Source organism: Alligator sinensis, unplaced genomic scaffold (genome assembly GCF_000455745.1).
Source record: "Alligator sinensis unplaced genomic scaffold, ASM45574v1 scaffold1202_1, whole genome shotgun sequence".
NCBI lineage: Eukaryota > Metazoa > Chordata > Crocodylia > Alligatoridae > Alligator > Alligator sinensis.
The window spans coordinates 32,261-44,029 of NW_005843637.1; the positions used below are offsets into that span (position 1 = coordinate 32,261).

An 11,769-nucleotide genomic window follows, 5' to 3' on the forward strand; every position below is an offset into this window, starting at 1 on the left:
TGAATCAATGGTCAATGCTGTCTTTCTGTAGGAGAAATTATTCGCTTAAGCTCCCAGCCTGGAAAGGGAACACCTGCGAATACTCCTGACCCCAACAGGGCTCGTTTCCCAGCTGAGACTCAAATAAACAGGAGACGAGGGCGTGGTCTTTCCAGTTTATTTGGCCGAAGGTCCCTCCACCTCAGAAAGGCAGAGAGGCCCCGGTTGTACTCTTACACACGTATTTATATTCTCTGGTTCCATGATATTTTCGCATGCGCAAAGCTTTAGCAGAAAATGACTAGTACTGCGTAACTCTTCTTTTACCTGCAGCGTAAGCTCCAATCAAAATAAAGTTTTACCAAATAAGGCACAGGTCTGCTGTTAAGCTTGTCTTTCACGCTTAGTTACTATGGGGGAAGTTGTGGGCCCCTGAAGGTACAGGCTGCGCTTCCCGTATTGCTAAAGGAAACCCCTTTCTCTGCACACAGCTTCTAACACTTTCCCTGGGACTTTTGTTCCCTTTTCCCTTTCCAGACAACTTCTTTGGCTCACTAAGAGTTAGTGGCAGGAAATGCTTTTTACTAAGGTCAAAGGACTCAAAACCTCTTAAAGCCAGACTGTTTTTGGAGGAATCTAAAAGTCCCCACCACACACGCAACACTTTCTGTTTCCCCTTGTGAGTGTAAATAGCAGGCTTTAATCACATAAGGTGCCAAAAATGTCCTTTTGCATAGGTAGAAATGGTGTTTCCCTGAGAGCCTGGACATGTACGTGCTCCTGTCTGCACATGTGCAGCAGGTTGCACCCTGCCCAGGAACCTGCTCTTCCTTTCACTTTCCGATGTGACAACTTCTGCAAGATGAAAATGCATACAGAAGTTTGAAACTTAAAAACTGGACAGAAAAACTACAATTAAACCCTATGGCTCTTTTAAAGCTACAATTAAACCATATAGCTTTTGTACTGCGGGAATTAGACGTGGAAATTGCTATTTGACATTCTGAAAAACTTTTTCCAACCTGACAAAACCAAAGCCATGTTTCGGGGGCAGAACATAGCACAACACTGCTCAGCAGGATCAGTCATTTAGGTGAACTTGGGTTGTTTGAGAAACACTCAGGAGACCCTTTATACCCTCTAAAACACCCCATTTTTACATTATGTAATAATACAGAGATTAGATGATCCTTTGACTTTGTTTTAATATTTATGCAAAACCTAAATTCACCAATAATTTCATTAAAAATACTTTACAGATATCATAGCAAAAACGAAACGAAACAAAACAAAAACCTCAGAAAAGAACAAATATCCCCCACAAAATACCCAACCTAAATGGGAAGAAGACTATCTCCACACTGCAGAGCATACAGCTCATTATGCAGTACGGATCGACACTCCCCACTTTTGCCACAGCCGTCTATGCAATACTCTGAAGATCTTGAAGAGGACAAATCTCATGTTGCCTTTGAGCAGCTATATTGGCATGTAACTGTATCTGGACCCCATGCTTTCTTTTTTAATACTGCACAGTATTATGATTTTAGATCTCATTCATTTAATATGGTCTAAATGTAATGAAAGCTCTTTATCATCACCTGACTCAACACATGATTTTTCATTTAGGAGACAAGAGGGAGGGAGTTATCAGGGATACCCCTGGACTTTCTGTTTCAGTTGCCGAATTTCTGTGGAATTTCAGTTTCAGAAACTGCTTCAAGTCTACACTTTCATAAGTTTATTCAAACCAAGGCTGTTCCCCTTGTATACTTGTACGTGCTGTCCTCCTGCTAACTCATCCAATACACAAAGGCAGTAACCGGTGCTCTATGTTCTCCAGGTGAATTCTTTCCTGCCGTCCCCTTGTGCTTTTGGATCACATTTCCCTGAAGAAGATGCCTTCCTCGTCGTGCCAAATCTGCAGAGTCTCCACATCGCTGCCTGGTTTTCTCACATTCTTCATTACTTTTCATATTTGCAAGGTGGATTCAGGTAGGTATCTGTAGGTATCTGCTCCATATTAATGTGACCTCTCCTGCTGCTGAAAGGTTTGTTTAGTTTTTTTATTGACACATTGTACCAATTCTAGTCTTTTTTATAGAAAATGGAAAAGAAACTGTGAGAAGTTCCAGATTGTAATAACATCATGGTGTGGGAAGAAAAAATAAATACATCTAAAATTAAGTTTTCCTCTTTCTCCCCAAGCATGCAGAACAATAGCTCTTTATCTATCACCTGATCATGTTTCCATATTTCTGTGTGCTTCTATGTTCCTTGTTCCCACAGTATCCTAACATCCTCCTTCTCATCTTTCCACTGCTTTTCAAAACCAATATTGAGGGGGAAAATTATCTTTTACATGACATTTCAATGATTTGATATTTGTATCTAATCCCAAAATGTGATTAAAACATCAAGGCACCAATACATTTTATGAGATACAGTGTTCAGAAAATATCCGGTGAAAAGTGTTGACATTTCTATGACAAGAAATACATATGTTGTACTTATTTAGGATATTCTGTCCTTTCCCAGACAATGAATATCTTAGCTTGGGCAGTCAGTTGTAGTTCGAGTTGCTCAGCCCTTTCTATTTTAAGCCTGTGTTTTCAGTTGTTTGCCCTTTTCCCAGTCCAGGCTGAAACTCTGCCAGGTGGGTATCCATCTCATGTTGAGTATCTTGGGTTTCTCTTTTTACTTCTGAGCTTATCCTGGGGTGTTTTGGGTACATTTTACAGCCCTGTTTACAGCTGTTGGACCTGATCAGCCAGTCACTGCCATTGTGGGGGAAGAGATCGTATTGCCATGCCGCCTGTCCCCCAACATGAGCGCTGAGAACGTGGAAGTGAGGTGGGTCTAGTCTGAGTTTACAAAGTACGTTCATCTGTACCGCGATGGGAGAGATCAGTTTGGAAAACAGATGCCAGAATACAAGAGAAGGACAAAGTTTTTGAAACAGGACATCACAGATGGAAATGTTTCCTTGAGGATTCTCAATATTGGGCTTTCAGATGAAGGGCAATACACCTGCTTCGTTAAGGATGGCATTAATGACGAAGAAGCTGTAATAGGACTGAAGGTAGCAGGTCAGTGGCTTGTGTTCGGTTCTTTCTGCCTTGGTTTTCGGGTTTTTTTTCTGCATGGTTTTCAGGTTTTTTCTCTTTCAAAATATGCCAACTTCATGGAACCTGTGTATGAGTTATTTTACAATTAGTCACGGTATTTCAGTTTTATCCAGCCATTTTCACATTTCAGAAACATATTTCAATTTTTGTCAGTATTTAATCATTTTAAGCAACATCTCGAAAGCAGTTAGTTTTTCTTTGCTCTTGATTTCTCAGTGTGTAGGACCTTCTCATTTCCAGCCTAAATTTATTCACATTCATGTTATATCCATTTTTTCTGAAACCAACATTGTCTTTTAGCCTAAACAGTAGGGCTGTGCGAAATTTCACCGAGTGTTTTGTTTTGATGCTGTTTTGACTCATTTTGAGGTCAAAACAGCTGACTCCCTGCCCCCAGTGAAACATCGAAACAGCATCGAAATCGCCTTTCTGTTTCAATGGAACGGACAAGAACAGCTGTTTCGAGTCAAAATGAAATTCGAAAATGAATGCTGTTCCCTGTGGTTTTTCCGACTGAAGGTGAAACACAACGGTGCCATTTCGCACAGCCCTACTAAATAGTGGTTTTTCCGTCATCATATTTACTCTTCAATATATTTACAGATAGCAAACACATCCTTTTCTGCCTCAGTTTTCTAGACTGAAAAAGCCCAGCTGTTCTCCCAAGATAAACCTTTCTCCTTTGCAGACCCAAACCTCAGTTACAGTCCTAATTTGCTTATCTTTCCATTTAATTTGAACCCTGTCAATCTGTAGTCAGTCAGTTCCCAGGATTATTTTCTACAACCAGCCCTTCTTAGCAAAACCTTGTAACCATTCAGCCTCTAGAGAGACAAGACTTTACCCTGTAATCAGGACGTCTTTTGCAAGTTTAGACACGGAATTAACATACACCTACAATCCCCTTAATTACCACCACACAGTCAGGGGGGGCGCCCCCCTCCCCTTTCCCCTCCAGCCTTTACCCTGTCTTTAAAGCTGGCTTCTTCTAATAATCTACTAACTGTTCTCTGATTGCCTTTGTTCAAATGTCATTGTTTCATGGAAACTTGTGAAGCTGAACTGACCCAATTCTGTTGTGGTCTTGGATGATGTCAATTGGTTGGGATTTATGTTCCTATGAAATGTACACTTCTGGGAAGGCAGGATTTCTTATCCTCTTCCTTTCACCTAATTCAGAGTTTTCACTGACGAGGCTGCTTTGTTTTTACATCTAAGAGGCTTGAACACAAATATCTATTATAAAACAATATGCAATAAATTTAATTACCTTGATCATTACTATAAGATAAAGTGATAATATAATATAATTGGATTACCTTCTTTAAGCCCCTGTGATCTGTTTAATCTGATCTGCTTCAGCTGGACATGTCATTTGCTTTCTTTCCTTTGCTAGATGTGTTGTCTGCAAAGGTTCATTCTGTGCTTACTCAGAAACAGGCTTTGAGGACTTTTGCTATAGCCATACTTTGTAGCTCTGCAGAAAATTATCTTTACTGGCAACCAATGGTTATTCATGTCTGCCTTACTGTATTCAGTCAATAAAAAACACACTGTCATGTAGCAGGATTTCAACTAGTTACACTTTGCTTATGGCTAGCATGAAAACTCAGCGAGTTAGGCTTGTGCTGGGTCCAGAGTCTGCACTTTGTGTTGTGGTGTTTCAGTCTCTGAAGCCTACAGCCTGCGTGTCTAAAGCCTACAATCTTTTATAATGCCCTCATTACTTACCAAACTCAGATCTGAATTACCATCATTTCTCGTTGGCTCAATGACTATTTAATGATGAAATTTCTCAGCTGTCACATCCAGGAATATCTAGGCTCTATAGTCGTTAAAAGCATTTCTACCCTGCTCTGCAATATCTAGGAATGCTTGAGAGCAGGAATAAGATTTCCACAGTCCTTTGCAAAATTGACTCCATAGATTTAAGAAATATAATTTCTTTCTCTTTTAGCTTTAGGCTCTAATCCTATCATCTCTGTGGAGGATTACCAGACTGGAGGGATCCACATGACATGTCGATCAGCTGAGTGGTACCCAGAGCCCCAGGTGCTGTGGAGAAATGCCCAGGGGCATCATATACCATCGCTTTCTGAAATAAAATCCCCAAAGGCAAATGGTCTGTTTGAAACAGAAATTTCTGTTGTCATAAACGGACATTCAAACCAGAACTTGTCCTGTTGCGTCAGGAACAGCCTCCTCAACCGAGAGAAGGAATCAGCAGTTTATATATCAGGTTAGTTTCCATCCAAACCCTGCAGTGAACCACCTCCGCTGGAAGCCAAGTGAAACATGAAGTAAACACAAACACAGCTAGCATTTCCAAAGGGTCATAATATATATCCATTGAACCGTGTATTTGCAGTTTATCGGAATCCAGATTTTATCTCACTCCAACTTCTGAAATGTTACCTTAAAGAAACTGGCAGACACAGTCACTCCAAATTTCAATGCAGGATGCTTCTGTGCTCTCAGGTTTGCCTACGTGAATTTTTAGTGGGTATTTCCTGGGCAGTTTGGAAGCATCTATCTACCAGTACTGAGTTATTTGTGAATTCTTAAAGGCTTTTCACTGCACTGCAACACTGTTCATTATTTATCGTATAAAATGAACTAAGTTGTATGTTTCTGCTCCTCTTTTAAGGGTTGTTAAGTGGGGCAGGTCTTTTTTTAAAATGCCTTTTCCATAGCAGTTGTGCTCCTGAATCATTCTGCCCTTCCCTACGTGCTCAGGGCATTTACAGATGTGCTCCAGGAGGCTGTGGAGTGTGTGCGTGTGGGAGGCTTTTTTTTAGCTGATCTCTGAGATTTAGTTTAAAGCCCCCTGCTGCCATTTTTCAGCACAGAAACACTGATACACGTGATGCTGGAGGCTGCTGGAGCCCAGTTATTTCCATACTCCAGCAGACTTTATTAATTCAGTCTGCTCCAACGCACTGTAATTACTGTATGTTGGAGCAGGCTCACTGCACGTGTATAGGAGCCTTGAGAGAGTTCACTGATTCAGGTCATAAATAGAAATATTTTGCTTTGCTGCTGCTACGTGTCAGGGTTGTTTTGCCTTCCTCCGAACCACTGGGTGTTGCCTGCAGCCAAAGCTGGGGATTTGACTGGCCTGTGCCAGTGTCCTGCTGGGGCTTCGGCCCAGAAGATCCTGGGGTCATGCCAAGGTCAGACCACTTGACATATTTGGAGTCAAGAAGGATTTGACCCCCTGGTTAATCAGTATGGACTGTGGAGGATTTCTCTTCATCTGTAGCAGGGGAGCACGGCCCTCTTCCTTGAGTCTCTCAAGCACAATATAACAATCCTCAAACCAGAAGGCATTGAGTGCTGTGCCACCCCTCACTCCTGTTTTATCTGTGGCAGTGTAGGGCTTTTTGTCCTGTAGTTGTGTCAGGGTTGACTGTAGTTTGGTGTTTTTTTTCAACAGACTAGACAATGGGTTTGTATCGCACAATGTGGATAGAGAAGATGCTACCGCAGGCAGGGGGCTGGACTAGAAAACCTCTCAAGTTCCCTTCCAGCCCTGCCTTTCTGTGCGCACCTATGCACGTGCCCAATACCTGCTCCTCTGCTTTCTAATTAGAGTGCATCAGAGCCGAGTCAATTAATCGAGTCTGCTGGAACGTTCTAATTAGGATGCTCCCGCAGCCTCCGTGACACATGTGTTCAGTGTCCCCAAGTTGCAAAATGGTGGTTTTTTTTTTCACCGATAACAAACTAAAGCAAGCCCTGGGCATCTTGTTTTTCAGCTCTCTTTTTTCCAAGCGTGAATCCCTGGATGGTGGCCCGGAGCCTGATCCTGGTGGTTGTGTTAAGTTAAGTTTCATAATCCTGAATGTATATCTCTTCAGAATAAAAGGTAAATACAGGGGGGGTATCTAGTGTAGTTAGTGAACAGGCAGGTATGGAGCTGTCTGTCTGTCTGCTCGGGATGAGTAGGACCCCCTATTAGTGCTGTATTTCAGACAGAAGCGGGTCGCCTCCTCCACACTGTTAAGAAGCTGGATGGAGCCTGGGGACCCGACGTGAAGTTGGATCCGGGAGGTGTTCTGGCAGCAAGGAAATTTGCAGCAGGACCAGCGATGGGGTTTTGGGACTTCTACACCAGTCGCTGTAGCCAGGCTGCGAAGGGTCGGTTTGGGACCAGGGTTAGGAACAGGAAAGGGATAGAGGTGTCTTCCTGTGGAGTTGGTTGGACTCCCAGAGATGTATTTAGGGTATGGTGGGGAAGTACACTCCACACTCACAGGAAGAAAACTGGACCCTAGGGCCCTCCTAGCTGGGCATGGGCTGGGAGAGCTGCCAGCATTGGGGCTGGCATAGGGCATATTGAATGGCAGGGGCCTTTTGCTGCAGGGCTGTTTTGGCAAATGGAGATGCATTGGCTGGTGTCTCCCATGCCACCTGTGGGTTTCCCAGGACAGGTCCTGTCATGAGGCTTCCCAGGCTCTGCTTCCTGGGGTTGCTGGAGCAGCTTGAGCAAGGTTTTGGGGGCAGGGTTGGTGCACCACCCGGCGCTGGGTCCCCTGCGTTTGTTCAGAGAAGGGAGCACAGAGCAAGCCCAGGGAGTCCGGCGGGGGAGTAGCTGTGACCAGGGCCCCAGTGCCGTGCGCACGCCTCCATGCAGCACCCGCCATGCCCGTTCCTCATGTTGGCACCAGTGAAAAATGTGGTTGTGGCAAAGTGGGTGAGTGGACTGGGCATTTCCTCCCCCTGCCCTCAATTTGGGGAATGCCTGGTCTGCCCCAAGGGAGATGCATGTCAGCAGTGTGGGGGTCAGAGGAGGCCTGAGTCCCACAGGGGGTTTGAGGAAGAGCAGGAGGCCCCTGGCTAAGAGCCTGCTTTAGCCCTGGTCTTGCTCCTGGTAGATGCTTGATGGGAAGGACAGGCAGCGCTTCCTGCTGGCCATCATTAGCCTGACCATCGCCGCAGACCAGAGCAGAGAGGTGGCTGTGCAGCTGGAGGGCCTGAAAGTGGCTGTGCTGGAGAGGATTGTGGTTAGTAACACGGGATGGTGTGGGCAGAGGGAAGGAGAGGAAATATGGTCCTGTGAGGCCAGGAAGGTGGGGAGAGGTGGGGCTGGATTAGAGGGAGAAGGGCAGGTGTACCTGGGCCTGGGCACTGCGTTGGGGCAGCAGAGAAGGAAGATTGTGGTCAATGCCAGGGACAATCCTGTATCTGGAGGGCAGGTGATGGTGGGATCAGGGCGCAACTGAGTGATTCAAGTGGCAAGTCTGCGAAGCCATGGAAAGGAGAGGGCCAGCCCAGCTGTGGGTGGCAGGGGGATGTCTTCGGCAGCCCAATGGGGTGGGTGGGATCCTGCTACCTGCACCTGCAGCACTGGTTGGTCTCCCGTGGGGGATGTGCCTGGGGTCTGTGGGGCCCTAACCTCACCCTCCCCTTTGGGTCTCACAGGAGCTGATGGAGAACGTCTCCCTGGAGGCTGAACGAAAGCACATCCTGGCGTACAGCATAGACATCATCCATTGCCTCAGGTACCAGGACCTCTGCCCGACTCTCCTTGCTCTGCCATGGGCCAGGGGGATCCCCACTTCTCATGCCCAGCTTTCCAGGCTGTTTCCTGCCACCCTTGCCCCGCATAGCTCAATCTGACGCAGGCTCCTCTCTGCTCACAGCGACCTGAAGCTCAGCCTGGAGCCAACGCTGGAGTCGCGCCTTGTGCGGGCCGCCATGGAGAAGAGCTTCCTGGCCATAGGGCGTGAGACCCATCGCAACCAGGTAGGTCTCCCTGCCACTGCCATGTCCCACAAGCCACCCCCTGGCAGGAGTGGTCCCAGACTCCGTGGCACTGACCCTTGGGTCTCCCTCCCCTTCCAGGTCCTGCAGCGGCTGTATGAGGAGCACCCGGAGGGCCTCCTGTGCTGCGTCTTGTCCTGCGCCCCCAGCCTGGCCAAGCTCTACTCCATCTGGGAGGTGAGCACCATGCAGAGGGGCTGGGCTCGGGCCGGGACAGCTCCTGCCCTGTGCACAACAGCAAGCCTTTCTCAAAGCATAAGGCCACTGGAGAAGTCCGAGCTCAAAACCCGGCCCCTGAGAAGGATGCTGCCAAGGCTGCTGGGTTAGGCAGGGCAGGTGCCCATTGATCTTAACATCTTCTTCCCACAGCACCTTACATCATGGATTGAGGTGCACTGGGCATGAAGATCTTCACCGGCATCATTGCCTTTGCTGTGCAGCTCCTCCCACAGTTTGAGGTCTGTGAGCCCCGTCACCATTTTCCTGCCATTGTCATTGCCAGGGCACTCCTGTGAAAGTGGGGTCAGAGCTGGACAAGGAGCTTCTCTCCAGGGCCTCTGCTTCTGCCTCAGTGGTGCCCCCTGGCACTTTACGGGTCTCTTTTCCATGGCCTGCTCTAGGCATGATCAGCTCTGGACACGGGGCCTTCCTAGCCCTGGAGCATCAGGCATGGGAAATCATCCTGGGGCCCTGATCTGGACCCTGGGCTCTAGGTTCCCATGGGAAGAGAGGGGTGTCATGCTCTGGCATTATGGTCTCTGCCTCCCTGCCCTCCTGCCGGGTAATGGGGGGAAGTGGAAAAAAACAACTGGGCCTGGGGATGTAGTGGGGAAGGAAGGTGGGACATGCATGGATTCCCCGTTCCTCTCCCCCTGCTTAGGGCTCCCCTGACATACCGGAGGTGGGGGACATGGCAGCCCACCTGGGTCTGGTGATCAACAACCCGGAGGAGACCATCAGCTGCAAGGCCAGGGCGGCCATGTATTTGCTCACTCAAATCCTCCTTCATCAGAGGGGTAAGGAGACTCAGGTGGAGTACAAGGCTCTGATGCCAATGGTTTCCCTCCAAAAGCCTGGTCCCCAGTGCTGGGCCAGACGCTGTGTCCCCCTCTGTCCATTCCCAACCTGGGTAATACTCTGGGTGTCGACATAATGACCTTGTCCTTTCCACCTCAGTGCCCAGCTGTGGCCCCGCAACCTGTGCTAATGCACCAGTCCTGGGTGTCCCATGCAGGCACCAGGGAATCCATCCCAAGGCCCCCACCCCAGACTGGTCCTACAATGTCTGGTCCTGATTGTGTCGTGCCGAGCAATTTCCTCCCTGCTGGGGCCCTGCCCTTCATGGTGCCAGAAGGGCAGCCAGAGCCCCACTGGGCGGACACTGAGCACCAAAGCTAGGATGGCAGCTCATAGCCATGTGTCTCCACTTTTCCTAAGCCAAGACATGCAAGGGGCAGAGGAGCTGCGGTGCAAGCGCCAGATGGAGCAGAGACAGGTCCAGAAGTACAAGGACCTGGAGAGAGTGGGAGAGGTGAGGATGGTGTGATGAAGGGGTGCACAGAAAGGCCTGCTTCTCTGTCTCCAGCTGGCAGGACTCCTTCTGCAGTGGGTCAGAGCCTTGCAAGTGTCCAGGGCATCATGGTGCCAGGCCTCAGAGATGTAGGGTGTTGGAGGGATGTGCCAAGTCTTGCATCATTTTGTTCCAGGGCCTGAGAGAGATCTTGCTGGAGGAGCAAAGGGGATCTTTCCTGCAGAGGGCCCTTCATGCAGTTCACAGTGGACAGATGCACATCAGCCAAGCTGGGCTTGTCTTCCTGTATGCCATCCTTGGGGAAGCCAGCCACTTGATGGTACACAAGGTCAGCAGCCACGTTGGGGAGTGAGCGGGGGGTGGAGAGTGATCTGAGGGCCCCTCGCTCTCATCCCATCATCACCTCTTCATTGGGGACAACATAGAGGAGAGGTGGAAAGGACAAGGTCATTATGTTGACACCATGAGTTGTTCCGAGGTTGGGAACAGACAGAGGGGGACACAGCATCTGGCCCCGCACCTGGGACCAGGCTTTTGGAGGGACACCATTGGCATTGGAGCCGTGTATTTGTGGTGAGCATGTTTGTTATTACCCTGAAATAAAATAGTTTTCTGATAGCATACTGTTAGGTTAACAATAATTTAGATTATTAAGAAGTATTAGCTTTGCAGCTAAATACAAGGCATGACCTGTGGCCTAGCAATGCCGGTGACCACAAGGCAGAATGATAGCTAAGCCTTTGCTTATGTTAAGTAATCATTTTAGCTATGTTAACCATTTTCTGAGTGAAATGCAGCAAGCTTTTGCTATATAAGTCTGTATACTATAAATCTGCTACAGCAAGGAACAAGATAAGACAAAGAAGCCATTGTTCTGAGTACAGTGATCGTATCCTTAAGAAATATCTACTACTGTGCAAGTTTTTGCTAACGTATCATAATGTTACTGTTACTTAACTTTTAGCTTTTAGAAAGTGCTAGTTCAGCTTAATAGAAATATGCTGTTATAAAGATTTGTAAAGCACCGCCCAAGTATTGCTTTTGTTAACCCTGTAGTCTTGCCTTATTGTAAAAAATATAAAAGAATGCCCCACCCTTGGGGGGGGGGGCATTTTGCCTCTTTGCGAGCTTATAGCCATTGTTCGAGCAAATACACTGCAGTAAAGCTTTTACCCGTGTTTCTTGGTTCCTATACAGCAAGACAATGAACTCCAGGGAGTTTTCTCCCACCGCATATTCCAGCAGGGTCTCCTTACCACTCTGGTGAAGGAGGATTTGAGCGTGGCAAAACATGCACGCTCTGGCCTTGCAGCTGATGGTCTCCTCCGGGTCCTTGATCACCAGACCCAGGCAGGCTGCCATGTC

The 11,769-nt window shown here is 47.5% G+C and overlaps 1 pseudogene; it reads left to right on the forward strand.

The window, feature by feature from the left end:
- The first annotated feature begins 1,571 nt into the window (after positions 1–1,571).
- On the forward strand, positions 1,572–11,081 carry LOC112548856 (annotated as a pseudogene).
- Positions 11,082–11,769: the final 688 nt, after the last annotated feature.